This window comes from Rhincodon typus, chromosome 11, assembly GCF_021869965.1.
Source record: "Rhincodon typus isolate 14 chromosome 11, sRhiTyp1.1, whole genome shotgun sequence".
Classification (NCBI taxonomy): Eukaryota; Metazoa; Chordata; class Chondrichthyes; order Orectolobiformes; family Rhincodontidae; genus Rhincodon; species Rhincodon typus.
In genome coordinates this window covers 20,388,711-20,412,601 of record NC_063342.1, presented here as the reverse complement: position 1 = coordinate 20,412,601, position 23,891 = coordinate 20,388,711, and positions in this window count along the sequence as shown.

Genomic DNA, 23,891 nt, shown 5'->3' with positions numbered 1-23,891 from the left:
ATTGTCAGAGTTGGAAATGATTTCAACGCGGGAATGTGCTCTAATTGTACATCAAGGAATAAAAGTGCCTTTTAAAAGGGTGAATCAGGCAACTGCACTCATTAGTACTGTATTACAGAAAGGGATTTTTTTTTTAGTATTACAGCCACATGCTTTCGGAAGAAACCTCAGATATTACTCCTTTGTACAGTCAGCCTGTGGGGACACTTAATCCTTAATTACATCATTTGGTCAACCCCACTAATAGCCATAATTAGGAAGTAAACACAGACTTTTTAACCACAAAAACTTTCTGAAGTTTTAAACAGGTTTACCCAGCTCTTCTCTCAATACCCTATGATGAAGCAATTCATTGAGCTCAATCTTCTCATATTTTGGCTAAATGTAACTTCCATTGAGTTTCGTAGAGCGTTTGTCTCCATGAGACCTAACAATCTTTCTCAGGTGATTGTCCAAATCTCATTTCAATAATAACATATTGCAGGGCTATGGCACCCCCCTTGTCTGGTTCTAGCCTGATTATCCTACTCACTGTAGCCAAAAGTACCCACTACTGCCAGGATATCCCAGGATATACTGGCATCTCTGATGCCAGCACCATATTTGAAAGGTACATGGTCAAGTCCTTGCAGTCTGGAACTGCACTGTATGGTTGTGGACATTTTTCCCTGGACATGACAGACAAGGAATAATTGGTGCTCCACTTTGTAGTCAGGGACCTGGATGTCCTGGTGGATGGGGTGGCAGAGGAGGTATGTCCTCTTCCCTCAGGAGAGGAAAAGGATGCTGTGACACAGACCCTACCAGTCTGATCTGAGGTCGTTACCGTGTCAATGCAGTGTTCACAGACCAGCAAACACCCAGAAACGTAAGAAGGTCAATGGCTTTGGCCACTATGCCAGGGTAAGTGCCATCATCTTCTATCTGGTACCTCTATCTCTGCTACTACACCCACCTCCCACAAAGGCTCATGCTCTACCACTCTCACTGTTAGCTGTAGCATTTTTTCTCATACACTCTCATCCACAGTGGGTGAATGCTCAAGGGTCACAAAACATGTATCAGTTGTTGGTGTGTTTCAGATTCAGTGTATGAGCCTCTATGCAGTTGTGTTGCCCTTTGAAGAGCAAACTTGAATTCCATCCCCTCACAGGATGAAGCATTTAACCAACCCACTTGGGAGTGGTCATAGCCACTTTCATGTTACTTGGCACTTGTCAGCACAAGCCTAGATGTTGCCCAGTTCTTACAGTGTGGAGCTGAAGGAACACAGCAGGTCAGGCAGCATCAGAGGAGCAGGAAGGTCGATGTTTCATGTTTACACACTTCATCGGGATTGGGAGTACTTCAGGACAGGTACATCAGGATCCCAGTCCTGATGATGGGTGTAAACCCAAAATGTCAACTTTCCTGCTCCCCTGATGCTGCCTGACCTGCTGTGTTCCTCCAACTCCACACTTTGTTGACTCTAACTCCAGCATTTGCAGTTCTTGCTATCTCCTGTTGTTGAGATCTTGCTGTATTTGGACAGGGACTGTCTCAGTGTCTGTGCAAATGGTACTGAGCATTATACAATCATCAGTGAACATTCCCCCTTCTGACATTGTGAAATAATGAAGGTCAATGATGAAGCAACTGAAGATGGTTGGAGTGAGGACACTGACCCTGCAGAGATATCCTGGAGCTGAGATGACTGACCTCCAACAGTAATAACCATCTTCCTTTGTGCCAGGTATGACTTCACCCAGGGAACAGTGTTACCCCTAATTCTCAATGACTCCAGTTTTGCTAGGCCTCCCTGATACCACATTCTGTCGAATGCAGCCTTGATGTCAAACAAAGTCACGCTCACCTCACCTCTGGAATTCAGCTCCTTTTTCCATGTTTAAACCAAGGCCCTAATGAGGTCAGGAGCTGAGTGGCCCTGGCAGAACCCAAACTGAGCGTCACTGAGCAGGTGCTAAATAAAAACCGAAAGAACTGCAGATGCTGTAAATCAGGGACAAAAACAAAAGTTGCTGGAAAAAGCTCAGCAGGTCTGGCAGCACCTATAAAGAAAAAAAGTCAGATTTAACATTTTGGGTCCATTGACCCTTTCTCAGAACCTGAGGAAGGGTCATCGGACCTGAAACATTAACTCTGATTTTTTCTTCTCAGATGCTGCCAGACCTGCTGAGCTTTTCCAGCAACTTCTTTTTTTTGTTACTGAGCAGGTGCTGCTTGATAGCACTGTTGATGACTCTTCCATTACTTTAGTGATGATCAAGAATAGACTGAAGGAGCGGTAACTGGCCAAATTGGATTTGTTCTACTTTTTGTGTACACGGCACACTGACCAAATTTCAAAATTATCAGATAGATGCCAGAGTTGTAGTTGTACTGGAACAGCTTGGCTCGGGACACTATAAGTTCTGGAGCACATGTCTTTAGTACAGCAAGGATCAGGAGATTGGGATTAACTTGTAAATTTTTCAAAGATCCAGCACAAATACGATGGATAAAATGGCTTCCTTCTGTGCTGAATAATTTTATGATTCATGATATTTGGCCCTTGTTTTCTACTCATCCTGCATCATTATGAAATGGGAAGAGAAGCTACTTTCAAGACTCATAAGAAATGAAGTAGGAGCATAATCTCTTCAAATTCTAGACTTGCTGAGAATTAGATGTAAGACTCTAGCTGAGGCCTACCAATGCTTCTTAAAAGTTCATATCTTCTTCCCTCTTGTACTCCATACATCTATTTCTGAAGCTAAGGAGCAAGTCTTAACCCCTTTCCTAATACTTGGCCTTTGTTCCTCATCTATGTAAAGACCTGGCCGAGATTATAAGCATGAATGGTTAGAATTTCTTTTTTAGTTTTTGTTTCTCAATGGTGCTTCCAGTTCACAGTATGTTTCCTTTGTTTCTCCTTCCAGTTTTGTTTCTTTCTTTTTCACATCTACTCAGGCTGACACACTTTAGCCAAAAGCTACTGCATGGTCTGAATCCAGATTTTTGTCAAGGTTGACTTTCTAAACCATTTCTATGAATATCACCTGGAATTAGCTGAAGCATGATTGCCCCTCTGTATCCTCCTTTTCAACACACTCTTGTATGGAGTACATCACCATCCCACTTTAACCTCTCTACTTGATCCAACTCAAAAGAGGATCTAAGCATGGATCAATAGTTCTTCATACTACACCATGAGAGGTATTGGACATTCAAGCTTTTAACACTTGGATCAGAATGATACTTGCACTGGTCAAGCTTTTTGTTTATTCATTAATGGGATGTGTGCATAGCTCGCTAGGCCAGCATTTATTACCCTTCCGTAATTGCCCAGAGGGCAGTTAAGAGTGAATCACATTGCTGTGAGTCTGGAGTCACATGTAGGCCATACTAGGTAAGGATGCCAGCTTCCTTCCCTAAAGGACATTGGTGAATGAGATAGGCTTTTCCAATAAAATCAACAATGGATTCATGGTCATCATTAGACTCTTAATCTTAATTCCAGATTTTTATGATTTCCAATTCCATCATATTCTGTGGACAGATATTACCCAGAATATACCTGGGTCTCTGGATTAACAGCCCAGTGATAATACCACTAGACCATCGCCTCACATCTGCGGCAGCTTAACTGGTAATCACATTCTGCCCAGTTCTTTTCACACAATTGTGAAATATCCATGTTTCACTGAACAGTAATGTCCTCACAAATTAATACAATACTGGAATACTCCTGATGGTAGACTCTTGTTAGCAACAGTGACTGGTCATCAAACTTTAAATGAGACTTAATCTTGTCCATTTAACATTGAGAATGTTTTGCCCTGCAAGTTACTGGGAGTATGAGAGGGGAATAGTGCTTTATTTTCAAGTGGACATCTGGGAACTGAATGACAAGGCAAGCTACAATGTATTTCCTTGACCAGTCAGACTGAAACACAGTGAATTTAACAGCACAAGGATTATGAAGGAAGTGTATATTTGGTTGGATGACTCCACTGTCAAATCAAGCACAGAAAGGGAAATAGGAAGGGAAAGAACGACTTGATTAAGAAACAGAGAAAAGAATCAGAAATAAGATTTTTTTCTTAATTGTTTTACTCTCCAAGAACAATTAAAACCAGAAGGAATGAGACTCCCTACTACAACAGTTAATTTTCAATGCCAGAATGGTCAACAAATGAGACAAAAAGTGGTATTTGGATTGAAATGATTTGACTCAATTGTCTATAATGGATTAATTTGTATCTGCTGTGCCAATACATGAACATTGTGCCAGTCAATGCAATTGGAAGCCAAGCAATGAGATATTGCTTTAGCTAATGTGACAGTGCAGCAATACGTTTGTCAGCAACCTCCCATAGTCCATGTTGAGTCAAATATTTGCCTTCTTCTAAAGTTGCTGTGTCATTTACAATTGAATAATGGCTGGTGAATTAGCCCTCTATTGTATTTTGCCAGCAATGTTTGGACTAAATGTTTAAAGAAGTATTGTCAATACTTTAAAATGTGAAATTTTATTTAAATGTTGCAAATATTCAAACAAACAATGCGCCCCATTTAACATAAAAAGATGTCTATAAATATATTGGTATCTTTAATAGAATCAACAAAATTGCAATATCCAGAGAGGCTGTTTGGTGCATTATCTCTGTGTCTATTTCTTCAATTTGAGCTATCTACTCCTAATTTATTTCACTCTTGATGTTTTAAGTGTTCTGTATTCTTCCTTCTCAAATAATTGCACAACTTCCCTTTAAAAGATATTAATAGTTTTCTAGTCCTGTTTCTGGGGTGCAGCTGAAGGTCCATATCTAAGGCTGAAACCTATACATGTGGGTTTGGAGCAGAGAGTTTGTCCATTTGAAACACAGTTTGAAGAGAGAATGACACCGCAGAGTCCCAGCAAAACTGAGGTCAGTGCAGTCAATGATAAAGCCCTCTGGTGGCTAGATTCATACCTGGCACAAAGGAAGTTGTTCGTCAATGCTAATGATCAATCATTACAGACCCTGGATAGTAATACAAGTGTTCTTCAAGAAAACGCCTTGGCCGAGTGTCTTTCAGGTGCTTTAACAATTCACTTTCTTCTATCATAAAGTCAGGAGTATGGCTGAAGACGTGGTATAAACCAGAAGGAAAGAAAATAGTACGACTGGCAAATGGGACAAACTGTTTTACCCAAATTCCAATTATGTCAAAGCTCATAGTAATCATTGCTGAAAGTCACACCAAAAGCCAGCACAAAGAGGAGATAGCATAGGAAGCATCCTTGCTTGATGTTTTGAATGCAAGAAGCGTTATGGTGATATAGAGTTAAAGTATTCGATTTTAATCCACTTATGAAATGTAATAGTAGTACCAAGTCTTCTGATTAATGCAAGGAAATTCTACCTACTAACTCAAATGAATTATCCTTTTCCAGGGACAATACTACAACTGAAGCTATGTCTTCAATCTACCTTGGTCAGCAGATGTGGAACTGGAGAAAGAATTGTGGATCAGAGTGGCAGAAATAGTTTGAAATAATTTTCACAATTCCAAGAATTAAAAATTTAAAACAAGTTCGTTTTCTCAATTAGAAGATGAGTCATTTTTGCCTTCAGCTCAGCTTCTTGTATCTTTTGAAATATCTGTTTATTTTGCTGTGAGTCTACACCCAGATTTAAGCAATCGAATACAGGGAATGTGGATCAGTTACAAAGCTAGTCTCATTGATGCTAATCATGAAACAACCATCAATTATCATTAAAAACCTACCTAGATCACTAATATTCTTTAGGGAAAGAAATCTAACATCCCTACCTGGTCTGGCCTACATGGCGTATTCCAGACTAAAACATATTAAACCATTGAACACCACAGTTATCAACAAAACAAATAAAACACCAAGGCCATTTCTTGAAGTGTATGAAAAGTACATAGACCATAAGGATTTCATCTCATTTTTTGATAAGAATAGAATGAATAAAATCAGAATGTGCAAGAAAACTGAAGATATTTCATAGAATCCCTACAGTGTGAAAACAGGCCCTTTGGCCCAACAAGCCCACACCAACCCTCAGAGCATCCCACCCAGATCCATCCCCCTATAACCCACCTAATCTACACATCCCTGAACACTATGGGCAATTTAGCATGGCTAATCCACCCAGCCTGCACATCTTTGGACTGTGGGAGGAAACCAGAGCACCTGGAGGAAACCCACACCGACAATGGGAGAACATGCAAACTCCACACAGACAGTCCCCAAGGGTGGAAGTGAACCTGGGTTCCTAGTGCTGTAAGGCAACAGTGCTAATCACTGAGCCACCTGATTGAATTAAACTAGTGTCACAGAAGGCAGAACAAGCTTCAGGCACTTTCTCTTGACCTGTCAATTCCCTCTTCTGTGAACTTTACATTTCTTATAGTTTTCTTCTGTATTGTTTCCCTACATTTATCATAAGACTCTTTTTTTAAAATTAAATTCATTTTGATTGGAAAAAACATTTACATAAAGTTCTGCAGAAGAGTCATACCAGTCGTCCCAAGAGTCATAACACTGTTCTTCTCTCCACAGATGCTGCCAGACCAGCTGAGTTTTTCCAGCATTCACTGTGTTTGTTTCAGATTCCAAGCATCTGCAGTATTTTGCTTTTATGTGAGCATTTACAGAGTCATTCAGCATGGAAACAGACCCTTCGGTCCAACATTCCATGCCGACCATAATCACAAACTAAACTAGTCCCACCTGCTTGCGCTTGGCCCATATCCCTCCAAACAATTCATTTTCATGTACTTATCCAAATACCTTTTAAATATAACTGTACCCACATCCACCACTTCCTCTGGAAGTTCATTCTGCACATGAACCACTTTCTCTGTAAAATAAAAATGCCCCTCATGACATTTTTAAATCTTTCTCCTCTTACCTTAAAAATATGGCCCCTAGTCTAGAAATCCCCCACCCTAGGAAATGACCCTTTTCAAATCTATATTTACTGATGCTATTGTTGCACTGTGAACTTGATGCATCAGTTACTGGCATAGAGTCACCAGCAGGTTCATAGTCTAGCATGGACAAATTGAGAAGAAGCATTTTAAATGCATAGTTGACTGGACCCATTAAAAGGAGCGACTCAACATCAGCTCCTAGTTCCAATGGAATCTGAGGAGTTCACAGGCTGTGGGTCGTCGGCTGCTGAACTGGAAAAAGAATTTTCACAGTGCAGAGAATTAAAAGTTCAAAAGGAGATAGTTTTCTCAATTGTCTTTGTGTTCTTTCTCTGAAGTTGCCCCTCACTATCTTGTTCAATCCTTCACTGCTGTGTCCTGCAGTACTCAGCAACTTAGAGTTGGTCATCTCTCCAAACAGTGCCTTCCTTCTTTGGGTGACTGCCTGGTATAATACAGCTGGCATGACAGGAGACAAAGTGACAGCTGCATGAGGGCATTTTGAAGCCATTGATTTTAAATCAGAAACCAAGTATAATAACAGCAGCAACCTTTCTTTGTTCCTGCTCTTAATGCATTAAAATGCTGGTACTGTAAGCATAAAATGTCTGCCATCAGGAATACAGTACTTTCAAGCATCCTAACTTGGGATAAAAGCCAAACCACAGGCTGCTCAAGGTGCAATCTCAGTCAATAAACTATTTTTTAAATTGTTGTAACCATTTACTTTCCTCTTTTTAATAAGGGAGTTTTACCATTAGTTGTATGTTCAATAATAATAAATAACTTACTGTACATTTTGATTAACACCTTCCCTTTCCTGTCTAATGGTTTTTTTTTTAAATAAATAGTTTCTCTTACATAATATCTCCCAAAAACAAGATTGGAATTTTGTTATTCACCTGAATTCCTTTCATACTAGCAGAATTTGAGAGGATCCAAATAGATGTGCCACTACTGGCCCAGGCATGGGTTGAGAATGTGAGAGAGGGGAAAACACATGGAATTATGAAGATTTATAGTAATCCGTAGCATAGATAGTATATTTAAAAAGACCTTCTTTTGCAGATTGTCCAATACTCTTTACCAAGAATGTACATTTTTACAGAGACCTGTCACATACACATCACAGATACTTCCAAATCTCAATCAATTGTAAAAGGCAGTCACTATCCATGTTTAAGAAAAGGCAGATGCAGCTTCTGTATAACAAGGTCCTACAATTTGGAAGTGAAATGAATGACCAGTTCATTCTATCTTTTGTTCTTGCCAATAATGAATAAAGCTGTCCAACATTCCAGTACTCCCTACACTAAGCTCTAGATATGAAATCAAATGTTTGATCCCTGATCTGCGTTATGTGACCAGTTTTTACCAGAGTGACCACTACAACAAGCCACAGTGACCCTGTGTGTGTTGGGAGTTGGGGAGCTGGTGATGGAATATTAACAATTCCATCCCTCGTGCTTCTGGTCATTGCTATGTATGTCTGCACCAGAGTACCACAGGAGCTGGGTCAGAAAATTTAATAAGCCTTCATCAAGTCCCAACACTTTGTTTTTTTTTTACATGAAAAATGGGTGAGACACTGGAGGGAGCCAACAATTATGAAAACTTACCCTGAGAAAGGAATCACGGCCTTTGACAGATGAGGGAAGTGTAGGGCTTTAAAAAAAAGACTTGCAACTAAAGAACCCCTTTGTTTGGGAAAAAAAAGTACAATGAAAGCAAATCTTAATTTGATCAGCATTGGTAAGTTGCCAATGGTCGACTGTCTAGGCCTTCCACATCAGCAGCACAAAGTAAGAATGCACAATTCTCTCCAGTGTGCTTTAGTCCTCCTTGGGACGTGTTTATGTCATTCCAGTGAATCTTGCTGCACCTCGCTGTTTTTCCACCCACGCAAGACAGTAATGTTAACAGGTGGTAAAACAGCTCGGCTCAACATGTCTGGCACCAGTGGTTATGCTTGTGGCCTACTGACTCATGGCTTAATTATGAAGCCGACACAATGGTTTCAAAGTTAGTCTGTAAACCTAGAAGCATACTAAAAAAATGTTAAAGGAGCAAGATCTTAAGCCAAAGGTCTGTGTATTGGAAGTCACTGTGAGAAAAGGAAGGAATAGAACACTTTAATAAAAATGTGTCCTCTCAGTCCCTCACCTACTATCGGGCACCTGAAGGAAGAACCGTGGGAAGATTATTAGCTGTTAGTCATAAGGAGAATAACTTATTCACATCATTGCCAATTGAAAGTGATGGCAATGTGCTAAGAATAAATGATACAAAACAAGACTGTAACAATTTGTTAAAGTAACACCTTTGTTACAATTGATAGATGCCACTATCAGTTACACAGCAAGACTTGTTAGAGTGAGAGCTGACTGAGAGTTTGAGAATTACAACACACTACCAACTTAGTTCTCTAGCATTACCAAGCAGGTCTGCATGCAAACTTTAATCCAATTTCATCCCTGTGTAAATTTTCAGCAATATTAATTTTCATTTGAGATATATTGGTGTTATGTTTCTTTCCAAAGGCACTTCATGACAGGTCACTCACAGGGAGCATTGTTCAGGAAATGACAGGCACACATCGTTTGACTTTTGGGGGTGGCACACTGACTTAGTGGTTAGCACTGGGACCCTGGTTTGATTCCAGCCTTGGGTAACTGTCTGTGCAGAATTTGCACATTCTCCCCGTCTCTAAGGGGGTTTCATCCAGGTGCTCTGGTTTCTTCCCACAGTCTAAAGAGGTGCTGGTTAGGTAGATTGGTCAAACTAAATTGTCCCACAGTGTGCAGGCTAGGTGAAATAGCCATGATAAATGCAGAGTTATGGGGATAGGGTGGGATGTTCTTCAGAGGGTCGGTGTAGGCTGAATGGCCTCTTTCTGTGCTATAGGAGTTCTATGATTTTGACTCATCAACGGGTAGTAAATCAAGCTCTTCATTGGAAGAGGAGATAGTAGGAACTGCAGATGCTGGAGAATCCAAGACAACAAGGTGCAGAGCTGAATGAACACAATAGGCCAAGCAGCATCATAGGAGCAGAAAGGCTGACGTTTCTGCTCCTATGATGCTGCTTGGCCTGCTGTGTTTATCCAGCTCTGCACTTTGTTGTCTCTCTTCATTGGAAGGTTCACATCGAGAAGCATCTGATTGGAGAATTAGTCCCTTTATCTCACCTTAATCCTTTTCTCCATTTGTCAAAAGCGCCTGTCGAAAGGTTGCAAGACATAGCTCTTACTCACACCACAACTCGTGCACAGTTTTGATGTAGCACTCTCTCTCAGCATCTTCCTCTCATAAACTCAGAAAAGATTGGAGCTTTTATTTCAATCAGTCATCCATTCATCTCACAATTCAGCAGTGTCTAAAACCCAAACTTGGCGTCAATTTCTCCTGAAATTACATTATGAGATACTAATGCTTATAGATATCTATGAAATTCTTATTTCAATGAAGTTGTTAGCTCATTCACCTTAGATGGGTAAACACTGTTGCTGACAGATGGCAGAAAATGTGGTGGTATTCACCTTTTGTAATTTAATATTCTTGTCGTCCTTCAGCTTTTCAAACATGCAAGTGCCCTGCACTGCGGACTTTGGACTGTAATGTACTGAAAATTTCATTGGGCATTTTGCTGACTGGAGGTTATCATATACATATATATTAACGGGGGAATCTGGAAGAAAATAGAGGGACTCGTTGTTTTAACACAACGCGTTATGTGTTTCAATGCATCTTACTGAATAGCATCTTCTTGAGAACCTGCCATAGCCACTCACCTAGACTTCTGGAACAAATAAAAGAACAGCTGAATTAAAATTCACAGCATGGAGAAAGTGGAAATTTTGGGATCATAAGGAGGCTTGGGTATGTAGGCCCTCTCATCTTGTTATCCTAGTGACTTTATGACATGTCTGGGAAATTTTCAGTGTTAAAGGAAGGATTACATTTACTCTTAGGCCAAGAAGATTCCATTCTTGAATGAAAACAATTTTGAACCCAAAAGCCTCAAAAATGATTCTTAACCCAAGGTCACCAATCTTGGCTGAGATCTATAACCTTTGAGAGCAGACCCTGAGATTAGTCTTTCTTAATAATGTTTCTTTTGTTCCAATAAGGAGCTTTGACTCCAGCACACTTTCTTGTTATCAAAGTGGCAGGGCTGTTGCAACTTCGACCAGGAGTAGCAGTAGCACCTGTACAGTTGCTGGTTGATATTTGTCCCTGAGATTTGGAATACATTCAATATCTGCTCAATCAGACAGATAGTATTCCACCCCCACTACTCTTCTGTTTCAAGAGGCAGGACTCCTGACTTCAGTCCCTGAAGATTCAAGCTCATTAATTTGGGAAAACTGGTGCCTTAATCAATTAGAATTCTGAGGCAATCTGAAGGTTAAAAGGGTGGACCATTTAAAAGAGCAGTGTTCATTCCCTGAGTTTGAATATTACAATTTTCAAGCCAGAGCTTTGGAGGTATGGTGAAACCTATAGCACATTATACTGACGGCTCAACAATAAGGCCTACAGCTTTTCATTGCCTTACATTTTATCCTATCACACCCAGATAACTTGAACCTTCCCTGTACTTAATAGTCATTCATTGATAGAAGACACCTTAGTGGAATTTTTCCCAAGCAGAGATATAAGAAATAAAACTTCCACTATGTAAGCTGCTAGCTCACTCAACTACTCAAGAGTACATTGGGCTGTTGCCCACTCCAAGCATTGATTTATTTGGTGATTGATTAAATAGGCACAAGAAAGGACAGGAATGTGTAATTTGTCAAGATTCAGCTGATGCTGCTAAATATTGACCCCTAAACTAACAGAAATGTTAAATCCCTTTGTTTTAACCCAAATGATAAATGTATACTGAATTATCCTAAAATGTAGCTTCCACTTGCTGTTAAGGCACACAAGCAGGACTACCATTACAGTGCTACAACTGACATGTGACAGCCTTTGAAGCAGTATTGCCCGTGGTAGTAGAGAGTTAATATTGAAGAGGCCTTTCACCTGCTTTGGGAAAATTTCTTCATCTCCTTTCACATTTTGTTACCTGGGGTTCAGCACATTCAAATAAATGCAAGAAATAAGTCAGGTCAAAGAGGAGAGTAGGGAAATTGGACTTCTGGAATGTGAGAAACAATTGCTCTCCATCTTACAATATTCCCAATGTGCATAAGTAACTTACATTATAGCAGCAATTCTTCAAGTACAGACAGAACTACAATTCTATAGCTCCATTGTTTCAAGCGCCTACCTCATTACTTTTATAAATCTTAGATGTCTTTGAGATGTAATGAAGCTCCGCCAAGTTCCAGCTGCCAGAGGCACAACAACTTGTGAAGGGTTGAATAGTGCAGACAAGTTTGGTCAACTAGTGCCAAGAGGTCATGGAGATCTTTGAGTGCTGGGGGCAACGAGGTAGGTGATGGAGGATGGGGGTTGGTGAGGCAGAAGGAGTATAGGGGTGAGGTGCGGGCAGGTAGAGTCTGGATGCTGGCAACTCCTGTCTCCTTAGTGGTTAAGTAAATGTCAGTGACTCACACACAAACTCCAGATGAATTGATGTATAGGAGGTGGGCAGTCATGTTGAGATTGTACAGGACATTGGTTAAGCCACTTTTGGAATATTGCATTCACTTCTGGTCTCCTTGCTATAAGAAAGGTATTGTGAAACTTGAAATGGTTCAGAAACAATTTACAAGGATGTTGCCAGGGTTGGAGGATTTGAGCTATAGGGAGAGGCTGAATAGGCTGGGGCTACTTTCCCTGGAGCATCAGAGGCTGAGAGGTGACGTTATAGAAGTTTATAAAATCATGGGGAGCAAGGATAGAATAAATGGTCAAGGTCTTCCCCGCTAGGTAAGAAAGTCCAAAACTAGAGAGCATAGGTTTAAGGTAAGATGGGAAAGGGGACCTAAGGTGCAAGTTTTTCAACAGAAGGTGTTGTGTGTATGGAATGAACTGCCATAGGAAATTGTGAAGGCTGGTATAATTACAATATCTAAAAGGCATCTGGATAACTAAATGAATAGGAAGAGTTTAGAGGGATATGGGCCAATACTGGCAAATGGGACGAGATTAATATAGGGTTTCTGGTTCCTGGCATGGATAAGTTGAACAGAAGGGATTGTTTCCATGCTGTACATCTCTATGACTTTGTGAATAATCCTGAAAACTATTTACTTGTACCTCAGTAATTTCCACATTTCATGGAGAGCTTCCAATTCTCCAGAAAAGCCCTGTGCCTACCCAAATACCATCTTCCAATGCATTGCAGGCCGAGATTCATCTGGGAGTTTTATTATTTTGAGTAAGGATCATCAATAGATCATCAAATGGAATATAAAGAATTGCAATAAAAGTATTACATTCCTCACAAATTAAATACATATGGACAAAACATTAATATTTCCCAAATTGGAATTTGATTCTATTTTATTATTTCATTCCAGAAAATTTCTGAATTAGACATAAAAGGCCTTTTAGCTACAACAGAACCTATCATTACGTTAAGATTTGCATTTTAAAATGCATTTCACATGTATATGTGGTTACTTGAAAATGTATTATAGCTGTTTGATTTTCTGCCTACACTGCTCGAGTTCAATCCAATGTGAGCTGCTTGTGATGCTTCACCGAAATTACGTTTTTCCTCTCACGCCAACAGTTTCCATGCCCATTGCAGAGGAATGCCTTGATCTGGCATCGTAACTTTGCTCATGACGCCTGCAATTGTTGGAGAACTTTGATTGTGTTTTTGTTTTGCCCCATGTCAGAATACAGTGGAACAAAGGAATACCAGCAGATTGATTGGAAAATGTTCATCCTTGTTTGCAACCTTCCTTATCTTGGCAATTCTCTTCACCCCACCACCATTAGAGAGATCTTCAGGCACAATCTTACAGCCAACATGGAATGGGACTTGGGGTGGGAGTAGAGTGGAAGCTTTGATGTGGGGGGCGTCAGATCTGCAATTCAATACACTCCCACCTCTGAGCCTTCGAGCCAGAGACAACTCATTGAAAACAGCTCGTGTGGCAGGCTTGGGTGGTCATAGAGTGAAGGGACTTCTACTATAGCTGCTGAGCTTTTGCAAAAGGAGCTTTAATAACATGATGTCTGGGCTTATTGATTTGTTCACCGTGCTGGTAGGTTGGTTTGCAGATGTTTCGTCAACATACTAGGTAACGTCATTAGTGAGCCTCTGATGAAGTCTTCTCAAAAACATTAAACATGATGTCTCATCACATGGAATTGGAGCCCCAGTCTATAGGGCACCAAAAACATGACTCTCTTACCAACTTCTAGAGTAGAATTACATTCTATAATGGACTGTATCTTCCCAACACATTCAACTATTCATGGTGGCTGTTGAAAGACATCTGCTCATATCCGTGTCACATCGACAGGAATTTCGATTGTGCCAGGGCGCTCCTGCAGGATAGTCCAGACACAACAGTGACATAGTCAATGCAGTACTGCATCAGGGGCTTCCATACATCACGTGGAGATTTTAAAAAATCCTGGCAGCCCTTAAGACAGCAGAACAAGACAGCGTCCATCAGTTCAGCTTGTTTCGCACCCCACCATTGATCACTGCAGATATTTTCCCCACTCCGTGAATGTATGGGCAGTGCCATCTTTACAGCAGGCAGATGCAGCTCAGTTGCTTGGCAATGATTCTGCGTGTACACCGAATCAATAAAGCCTAAGGCTGCTCACTCATTACAATTTGGATCTCTCGTTAGTGCAGGAACCAATTTGGATGATTGGGGACACTGATTGCTCGAGTATTATGGGGTTTGTGGGGTGGGTACAGAAAGACGCCATTGGATTCTGCCTCATTTGGGCGCACAGGGATTTGGGGGTTACAGCTGTGGGCTTCAATGCTAATCTGTGGCTAGGTTTCCCTTGGCGGCTATGACATGCTGTAATTAAATACCTCTGCAGAGGGTGATTCACCTCTACCAGAGAAGGGCAGGACGGTGCTACCATCTTTCCAAGGTTGCATACCGTCTTTGTGAGTCAATTCCAGTGGATGCATTGCCAACAAGGATAGGTTCAGGATCCAGAGATAGTTTCAATCCCTTTGATTATTTTTAATGGCAGTACAATTGTATCTCATCCCATCCAATTTCTTATTCCACTGATACAAATTGGATGGGTTACACCTGGGCAGGACTGGGACTGATGTCCTAAGGGGAAAGTTTGCTAGAGTGGTTGGGGAGGGTTTAAGCTAATATGCCAGGTGGATGGGAACCTATGTAAGGAGTCGGAGAAGAAGGCAGCAAGGACAAAAACAAAAGCTAGAAAAGGGAATAAGAAAAGTAATAGGCTGAGAAACCAAGGACAAGATTCAAATAGGGTTATTGAGAAAAATAAGGAGGAAACCAATACTGTTAAAAGGACAAGCTTAAAGGCTTTGTGCCTTAATGCGCAGAGCATCTGCAAGAAAGTGGATGAACTAATCGTGCAGATAGATGTAAATGGGTACGATATAATTGGGATTACGAAAACATGGCTGCAGGGTGACTAGTGAAGGGACCGAAAGTCCCAAGGTATTCAGTATTTAGGAAGGACAGCCAAAAATGAAAAGGTAACGGAGTGCCATTGCTGGTTAAAGAGGAAATTAACACAACAGTGAGAAAGGATATTCGCTCTGACAATGTGGAGTCTGTATGGGTAGAGTTGAGAAATACCAAGGGGCAAAAAACATTGGTAGATGTCAAATATAGACACCCAACCTGCAGTGGTGATGTCAAGAATGGCATTAAACAGGAAATTAGAGATGCGTGTGATAAAGAAATAACGGTGATCATGGGTGATTTTAATTTGCACATAGATTGGGCAAATCAAATTAGCAACAATGCCGTAGAGGTGGAATTCCTGGAGTGTATACGGGACGGTTCTCTTGGCCAATATGTGGAGGAACCAGCTAGACAGCAGGTCATCGTAGACTGAGTGCTGCGTAATGAGAATGGAATCATTGCCAATCCAGCTGTGCGAGACCCCTTGGGGAAGAGCGACCATAACATGATAGAATTTTTTATCAAGATAGAGAGTGAGGTTGCTGATTCAGAGACTAGGGTGCTGAGCCTTAATAAAGGAAACTACGAGGATATGAGACGTGAGGTGGTCTTGATAGGTTGGGGAGAGTTATTTAAAGGGATGACAGTGGATAGGCAATGGCAAACATTCAAGGAATGCATGGGGGAACTGCAACAACTGTTTATTCCTGTCCGTCGCAAAAACAAAATGGGTAAGAGGGCCAATCCATGGCTTACAAAGGAAATAAGAGATAGTATCCAATCCAAGGAAGAAGCATACAGATTGGCCAAGAAAAATAATAAATCTGAGGATTGGGAGCAATTTAGAATTCAGCTAAGAAGGACCAAGGGATTGTTTAAGAATAGGAAAATAGAAAGTAAGCTTACAGGGAACATAAAGACTGATGCTAAGAGTTTCTTTAGGTACGTGAAGAGAAAGAGACTGATAAAGACGAATGTAGGTCCCTACAGACAGAAATGGGGGTATGCATAATAGAGAACAAAGGAATGGCTGAGGAACTGAATACATACCTTGGTTTTATCTTCACAAAAGAGGATACAAATCAGAAAGCAGAATTGTTGGAGGATGCAAGATTTAGTGAGAGGGAAGAAGTGAGGGAGATCAATATTAATAGAGAAATGATGTTGGGAAAATTGTTGGGATTGAAGGCTGTTCAATCCCCATGACCTGATAATCTAAATCCCAGAGTATTTAAGGAAGTAGCTCTAGAAATAGTCGACGCATTAGTTGTCATCTTCTAGGATTCTATAGACTCTGGAATAGTCCCTGCAAACTGGAGGGTACCTATGTCACTCCAATATTCAAAAAGGGAGGTAGAGCGAAAACGGGGAATTATAGACCAGTAGGTCTAACATCAGTAGTGGGGAAAATTCTCGAATCCATTGTCAAGGATTTCATAGCAGAGCATTTAGAAAGCAGTGGCAGGATCAGACAGAGTCAGCATGGATTTATGAAGGGGAAATCATGCCTGACAAACCTGTTGGAATTCTATGAAGATGTAACTAGTAGATTTGACAAGGGGGTGTCAATTGATGTGGTATATTTGGTCTTTCAAAAAGCATTTGACAAAGTCCCACATAAGAGATTAATGTACAAGATTAAAGCGCATGGGATTGGGGGAAGTGTATTGAGATGGATAGGAAACTGGTTGGCAGAGAACAAAGAGTAATAATTAATGGGTCCTTTTCAAATTGGCAGGCAGTAACTAATAGGGTGCCACATGGATCTGTGCTGGGACCCCAGCTATTCACAATATATATTAATGATTTGAATGGGGGAACAAAATGTAACTTCGCCAAGTTTGCAGATGATGCCAAGTTGGGTGGGAGGGTGAACTGTGATGAGGATGCAGAGATCCTTCAGCATGATCTCGACAAGTTGGATGAGTAGGCAAATCAATGGAAGATGCTGCATAATTTGGATAAATGTGAGGTTATTCACTTTGGAAGCAAAAACAAGAAGGCAGATTACTACCTGAATGGCTGTAAATTGGGAGAGAGGCGTGTACAGTGGGACCTGGGTGTCCTTGTGCACCAGTCACTGAAGGTAAACATGCAGGTGTCGCAGGCGGTAAAGAAGGCAAATGGTATGTTGGCCTTCATTGCAAGAGGTTTCAAGTTCAGGAGCAGGGATGTGTTCTACAGGGCCTTGGTAAGGCCACGCCTTGAATATTGTGTGTAGTTTTGATCTCCTTTTCTGAGGAAGGATGCTCTTGCTCTCGAGGGAGTGCAGTGAAGGTTTATCAGGCTGATTCCGATGAGAGCGGACTGATGCATGAGGAGAGATTGACAAGGTTGGGATTGTTTTCGCTGGAGTTCAGATGAATTGTTGCCCTGGGGGAATCTCATAGAGACTTATAAAATTCTAACAGGACTGGACAGGGTAGATGCAGGGACGATATTCCCGATGGTGGGTGTGTCCAGAACTAGGGGTCACAGTCTGAGGATTCGGGGTAGACCATTTAAGACATAGGTGAGGAAACATTTCTTCACCCAAAGAGTGGTGAGCCTGTGGAATTCATTACCATAGGAAGTAGTTGAATGTATTCAAGAGGCGACTAGATAAAGCATGTGGGGCGAATGGGATCAAAGGTTATGGGGAGAAAGCATGATGAGGCTATTGAGGTGGACATTCAGCCATGATTGTGAAGAATTGTGAAGGCTCAAAGGGCCGAATGGCTTCCTCCTGTTCCTTTCTTCTATGTTTCTATGTTTCCATTGTAGTCCTTTCTTTTGACTAGCAGCATCCTAAATGAGCAACAAACATCCTAACCAAACATTTAGGATTCATTATCATTCCATCAATTTCCGCAGCTACCGTCATCATACTTCCTCACCCCCTGCTACATATAACGGCTCAATTCCATTCTCCCAGATTTTTTATCCCTGTCTCATCTGTTCTGATAATTCCATCTTCCACAATGGTGCTTCCTACATACCTTCTTTTATCTCAACTCAGGATCCCACCACCCAGTCAATGTGGGGAGGCAAAATGCAGACTGGGTGACCACTTTGCAGAGCATTGACATTCTGTCTGCAAAAATGACACCAAGCTTCCAGTTGCCTGCCACTTCAACACATCACTGTCTTCCCACGCCAATATCTTTTACTTGGGCCTGCTCAGTGCTCCAGTGAGGCTCAGCACATGCTCAAAAAGTATCTCATTTTCCACCTGGGGATCCTGCAGCCTCAAGGACTCAACATCGAGTTCAATTACTTTAGAACCTGATTCTGATCTTTTTTATTCAATCCCCACATCCAGTCCTGTTATGACGTATATTGCTTTCAGCTCAGTCATCCATTCTCACATACTCCTAGGTCCATTAGCACATTGCATGGAGATAGTAAGAACTGCTGATGCTGGAGTCTGACATAACACAGTGTGGAGCTGGATGAACAGAGCAGGCCAGGCAGCATCTGAGGAGCAGGAAAGCTGACGTTTCGGGTCTGGACCCTTCTTCAGAAATGGGCTCATTTCTGAAGAAGGACCCCAACCCAAAAAGTCAGCTTTCCTGCTCCTCGGATGCTGCCTGGCCTGCTGTGTTCATCCAGCCCCACACTGTGTAATAGCACATTACATGGATTGCTTTCAGCACAGCTCACCCATTCTCTCCCACTCTTAGATCTGATTATCACTTATTCAGCTTCTCTTCTGTACTTCCCTGCTATCCATTATCTCCTTCTTTACCTACCCTTTTATATCTCTATCTATCAGGGCTCCATTTCTACCTATCCACTGTGGCCTTCCCTGCTCCCTACCCTAAATTCAGTTTCAGCATAAATACCACCTTTCCCTAGCTTCTAACATTTCTGATGAAGTCACTAGACTCGAAATGTTAACTCTGCTTTCTTCTCACAGATGCTGCCAGCTCTGCTGAGCTTTGCCACCAATTTGTTTTCATTTCAGATCTCCAGCATCCACGGTTCTTTGTTCTATCCCCTGGATGAATATTTTGTCTGTTCTCTACAACCATTACCACCTAGTTTGCATTTTGTTCTATGATACCTCAATTTCTTAATCCTCCTTTCCCTTTTCTACAGTAGACAACCCATCCCATTTCTACCTATCCTTGGTTCATACAGGATCAAGAAGAATTTAAAAAAAGCATATTATCAAAATGGTGGGATTGCAAAGCTTTGAGATGCAGTGGGATCTGGGTATTCTAGTGCATGGATAGCAAAATATAGTTTGAAGATACAACAAGTAATTCGGAAAGTTAATCAAATGTTACCATTTATTGTGAAGGGTATTGAATGCAAATGTAGGGAAGTTATGCTTTCATTTTACTGGGAATTGGTGAGCTCATATCTGGAGCATTGTGCACAGCATTGGTTTTCTTATATAAGGGAGAATATAGATGCAACAAAGGTATACTAGACTGGAATGGGTAAATTGTCTTATGAAGGAAAGTTGCACAGACTAGGATTGTGTCCACTGGAATGTAGGTATTAAGGGATATGGGTCAAAGGAGTGTATAAGGAGTCAGGTCATCAATCAGACATGACCTCATTGAATGGCGGGACAGTCTTGAGGGGCCAAATGGCCTACTCCTGTTCCCATATTCCTATCTTGCTCTCTAGGAGAGTACAAGGTGACATTACTGAAGTATATAAGATTCTGAGGGGTCATGACAGGGTGCACATGGAAAGGATGTTCTTCTTCTAGGAGCATCTAGAATTAGGGGATTCAAGATGAAGGAAGCACAGATTTAAAATAGAGTTGAGGGGAGGTTTTTATTTTTCTCTTTGTGAGTTGGGAGGTTTTGGGATTTGCTTTTTGAAAAGGTGGTGGAAGCAATGTCTCTGAATAGTTTGAAGGAGGAGGTGTATAGATTCTTGGCAAGCAGGAAAAGTGGAAGATTATCAGGAGTAGGTGAGAATATGGAGAAATATTATTAGATCTTAGAATAGCCTGGAGAGGCCAAATGGCCTACTTCTGATGCTAATTCACGTTTTGTATATTATATTGGACTTGAAACATTAACTCTGCTTTTCTGTCTCTCCCTACAAATGTTGCAAGACCTGCTGAGACTTTCCATCACCTTTTTTTTATTTCAGATCTCAAGCATCCCCAGTATTTGTTTTTATGTTAACTCCTGTCTTACCACCTTATTGCACCAACCATTTTGGGGTTAAGGCTGGTTTGAATTTTGCCTTCGGCTGTGTTAGCTGTTCACCACCCTGGTTGCCAGGAAGTGTTCCACATGAGTTTGGGCTAGGAATTAGCCAATGTAGGAGGTCAGGTGAGACTATGATCAGCTATCTAAGAGTGTTTTGGCACACACTGTCAAACCTTGAGGTGCATATGCCAAACAATCACCTGGGCACAAGAAGTTGGAACAACACAGTTCCTGCAATGTGTGCCAACACCAGAGAGCAGGACTGAAAAAATGGATTGAAATCATTTATACTATTACTGTGATCTCAAAAAAGAAAATCAATGTAGAATCATGTGCAACCTTTTCATCTGATTCTCCTTGGGAAAATACATCTGATATTTCACTTTCCACTAAACTTCACAAAGATGTATCCCCAAAAGATTACTAATCTGATTTTGAAACTGAAGTCAAATTTTGTGTTTCCTCAATGATTCAGCTTTCAAAGGATAATGTTCAGGCAACTACAAGCTCTAACTTATGGCTCTAACCACTCAACTTAAAGCGGAAGATTTATTCCTACTAATTCCTGTAGTCAGCAGTGGCAATAAAAATACAATCAGCTTCATAGGACATGACTGTATAACAAATAATGAGTTTAATGATGTAATTAATACTGATCAATAAACAGTAATTAAAAATATCAAAAGCTTTTTTGGTTCATATCTACTGTACTGATTCCATCTAAATGAACAAGGTACATAATACATAATATTATTATTACATCTTCCTGTGTTTAAAACTCAAATATATACTTATCATCAATGTGAATGATTTCTAAAACTCCTACAAACAAGCAAAATTCAACATCATCTGAAACAGAGTTCATTTTAGAAAGAGCCTGCATTTCTGTTGCAATAAAATTGACATTTCAAAATTCCTAGTGATAAAATTAATTTTGTGTGGCTAACTGGTTAATCCCATAACTAAAAAGGATTATTTCATACTCGCATGGCATTTTGCCCCTCCTGCTGGCGCTAAGCTTTGTTTTAGAGTAGCTTCACAGCATTAGTAATCAGTTATATAGAGCCTTGTATAGCTACAAGCTGACTCAAAGCACTTTATAACCAACTAAGTACTTTTTTGATAAACACAAAGAGGTGCAGATGATGGAAAACTGAAACAAAAAGAGTGCTAGAGAAACACAGCAGATCCGGCAGAATCTGTAGAGAGAATACAGAGTTAACGTTTTGAGTTCGGTGATCCTTCATCAGAACTCAAGTACATTTCTGTTTTGGCCTCTGTTCTTATATTAAAAAACATGGAAACAAACTTGGATGCAGCAAGCTCACACAAACAATAATTGATCAAGTAAACGTTTTAAAAATCCTGTTGGTTAAGGGAAACATACTGGTCATACATGAGAAAAATTCTGCTCCAACTCAAATACTCCATGGGATCTTTAACCATCAACTGAACAGGCAGACGGGGACTTGGCTCATCTGAAAGGTAAATGTCTATTTGGATTTTGTGGTGAAATCTGAACCTAAGAGCTTACAGGCTCAGAGATGGCAGTGTTCTGAGGCATACAGTGCACCAGGGGTGGAAGTATCTCACCCAATTTCCCTTCATTTTCAATCAGTGAATACCAGTGGACTCAGCACCATAGCAGGCACCACAGACAAGACCAATTCTCTCTCCTCTCCAGATGCCACCATTGCTGCATCCCCTAACAGGGATACATACTAAAGATTGATTGTTCTCCTGTGCTGACCCAGAGCCATTTACTTCAATCCTAGAACCTTAGCTCCTGTCTCAGTTGAAGTACATCAACAGAGCATTAATGAAGCAAAGAAGGTGTTCAAGGTGTAACAACGAGCCATGGGATACCTGTGACCCACTGCTCTATGGTGGAGGGCAGGCTGCTCTTGTTTCGGAATATTTTAAAATACATCGATGGGTGAAAGGACCAAAGAAATTTGAATGGTCGCATACAGATTGGCTGTTAATGACTGATATTTAACTCGGAAAGCTTCTTCAGAGCTCGATGCCTGTTCTTGGCTTCCCCACATTGCTTCCACGTGCATTTTTAACATCTCTACACATCGATTGATGTCAAAGAGCCAGCAGACCTCCGTAGAAGCATCCTCTTGTGGAAAGGAGCCATGAGCTGGCCTGGGAACAATTAACAGCGATAGGATGAGGGAAGGGAGGGGGTTGGTGGGTGGAATCTTGCTCTTTGACTAACACAGCCTTGCCAATGGCTATGCCTTAACATCACTCAAGAAGAAAAGAGAGACAAACACCCCTATTTCATTCCGCCCTCTTTGCTTTCATTTTTTTCGAATATAACATCAAATGATTCTGAATACTGTGGCACCAATTGCATGGAAATGAGCACCAGGCTTCGCGAAGCATAATAGCCTGGAAATACAAGGAAGAATTCATAGTGTACATCTCTCACACATGGTGAAGTTATTTGCGGACATACATCCAAACTATCACACTAACGGACTACAATTTCTTTGTTGAAAGATACAGCTTGTCACCAGAGATTGAAGATTTAATTATTTTGTTTTTTTATTGGTAAATTTCATCTATGTGTAGGAACACACAAAGAAAAAGTTAGCAGCAGATGGATCGGTTAAATTGCAATGTGGTTAACTGTAAAGGAAATTCAAAACTTTGTTCACAGAATACTTGCAGTGAGCCAGCTGCTCTACAACCAGGCGCACTCCAACCTAACAATTAGGAGTCCCAATCACTTGCATTGTCCGCTTGAAAAAAAGGCAACGTAAGCCAGTAATAAGCAGACGACACATAGAATAATGTGCCACTTACCAACGGAGAATAAATTCATTGACTTGCCTTTCAAATCCTTGGACTGCAATTAGAACCTAAAGGCACTAATGTATTTCTTTTTATAAATAACTGCTCGGAATAGGACCTTGTGAAAAGTGCTGCGACAGTTACTGGTGATACTGAGTCCAAGGTGAGTCTCTAAATTCTCTATAACTTGCAGAATCACTTTATTTAACTGAGTACTTTTTTTGATATCAGGTATCCTATTTGGAAATTGCTTCTGATTTCGTCAGTTAGTAGCAATCTGATATATAAGTGCTCCCGGTTAAATGTTTTGAAGTTCAATTTCTTTTCCCCACTATTTGTTTTCCTACTCTCAGGGAGGCCTGATTCCACAGGTGCCAAGTCGGTAGCTCTCCATTCTGTTGCTTCAGCGCCCACACTTCGAACAGGTACTGAACATCAGCAGAAAA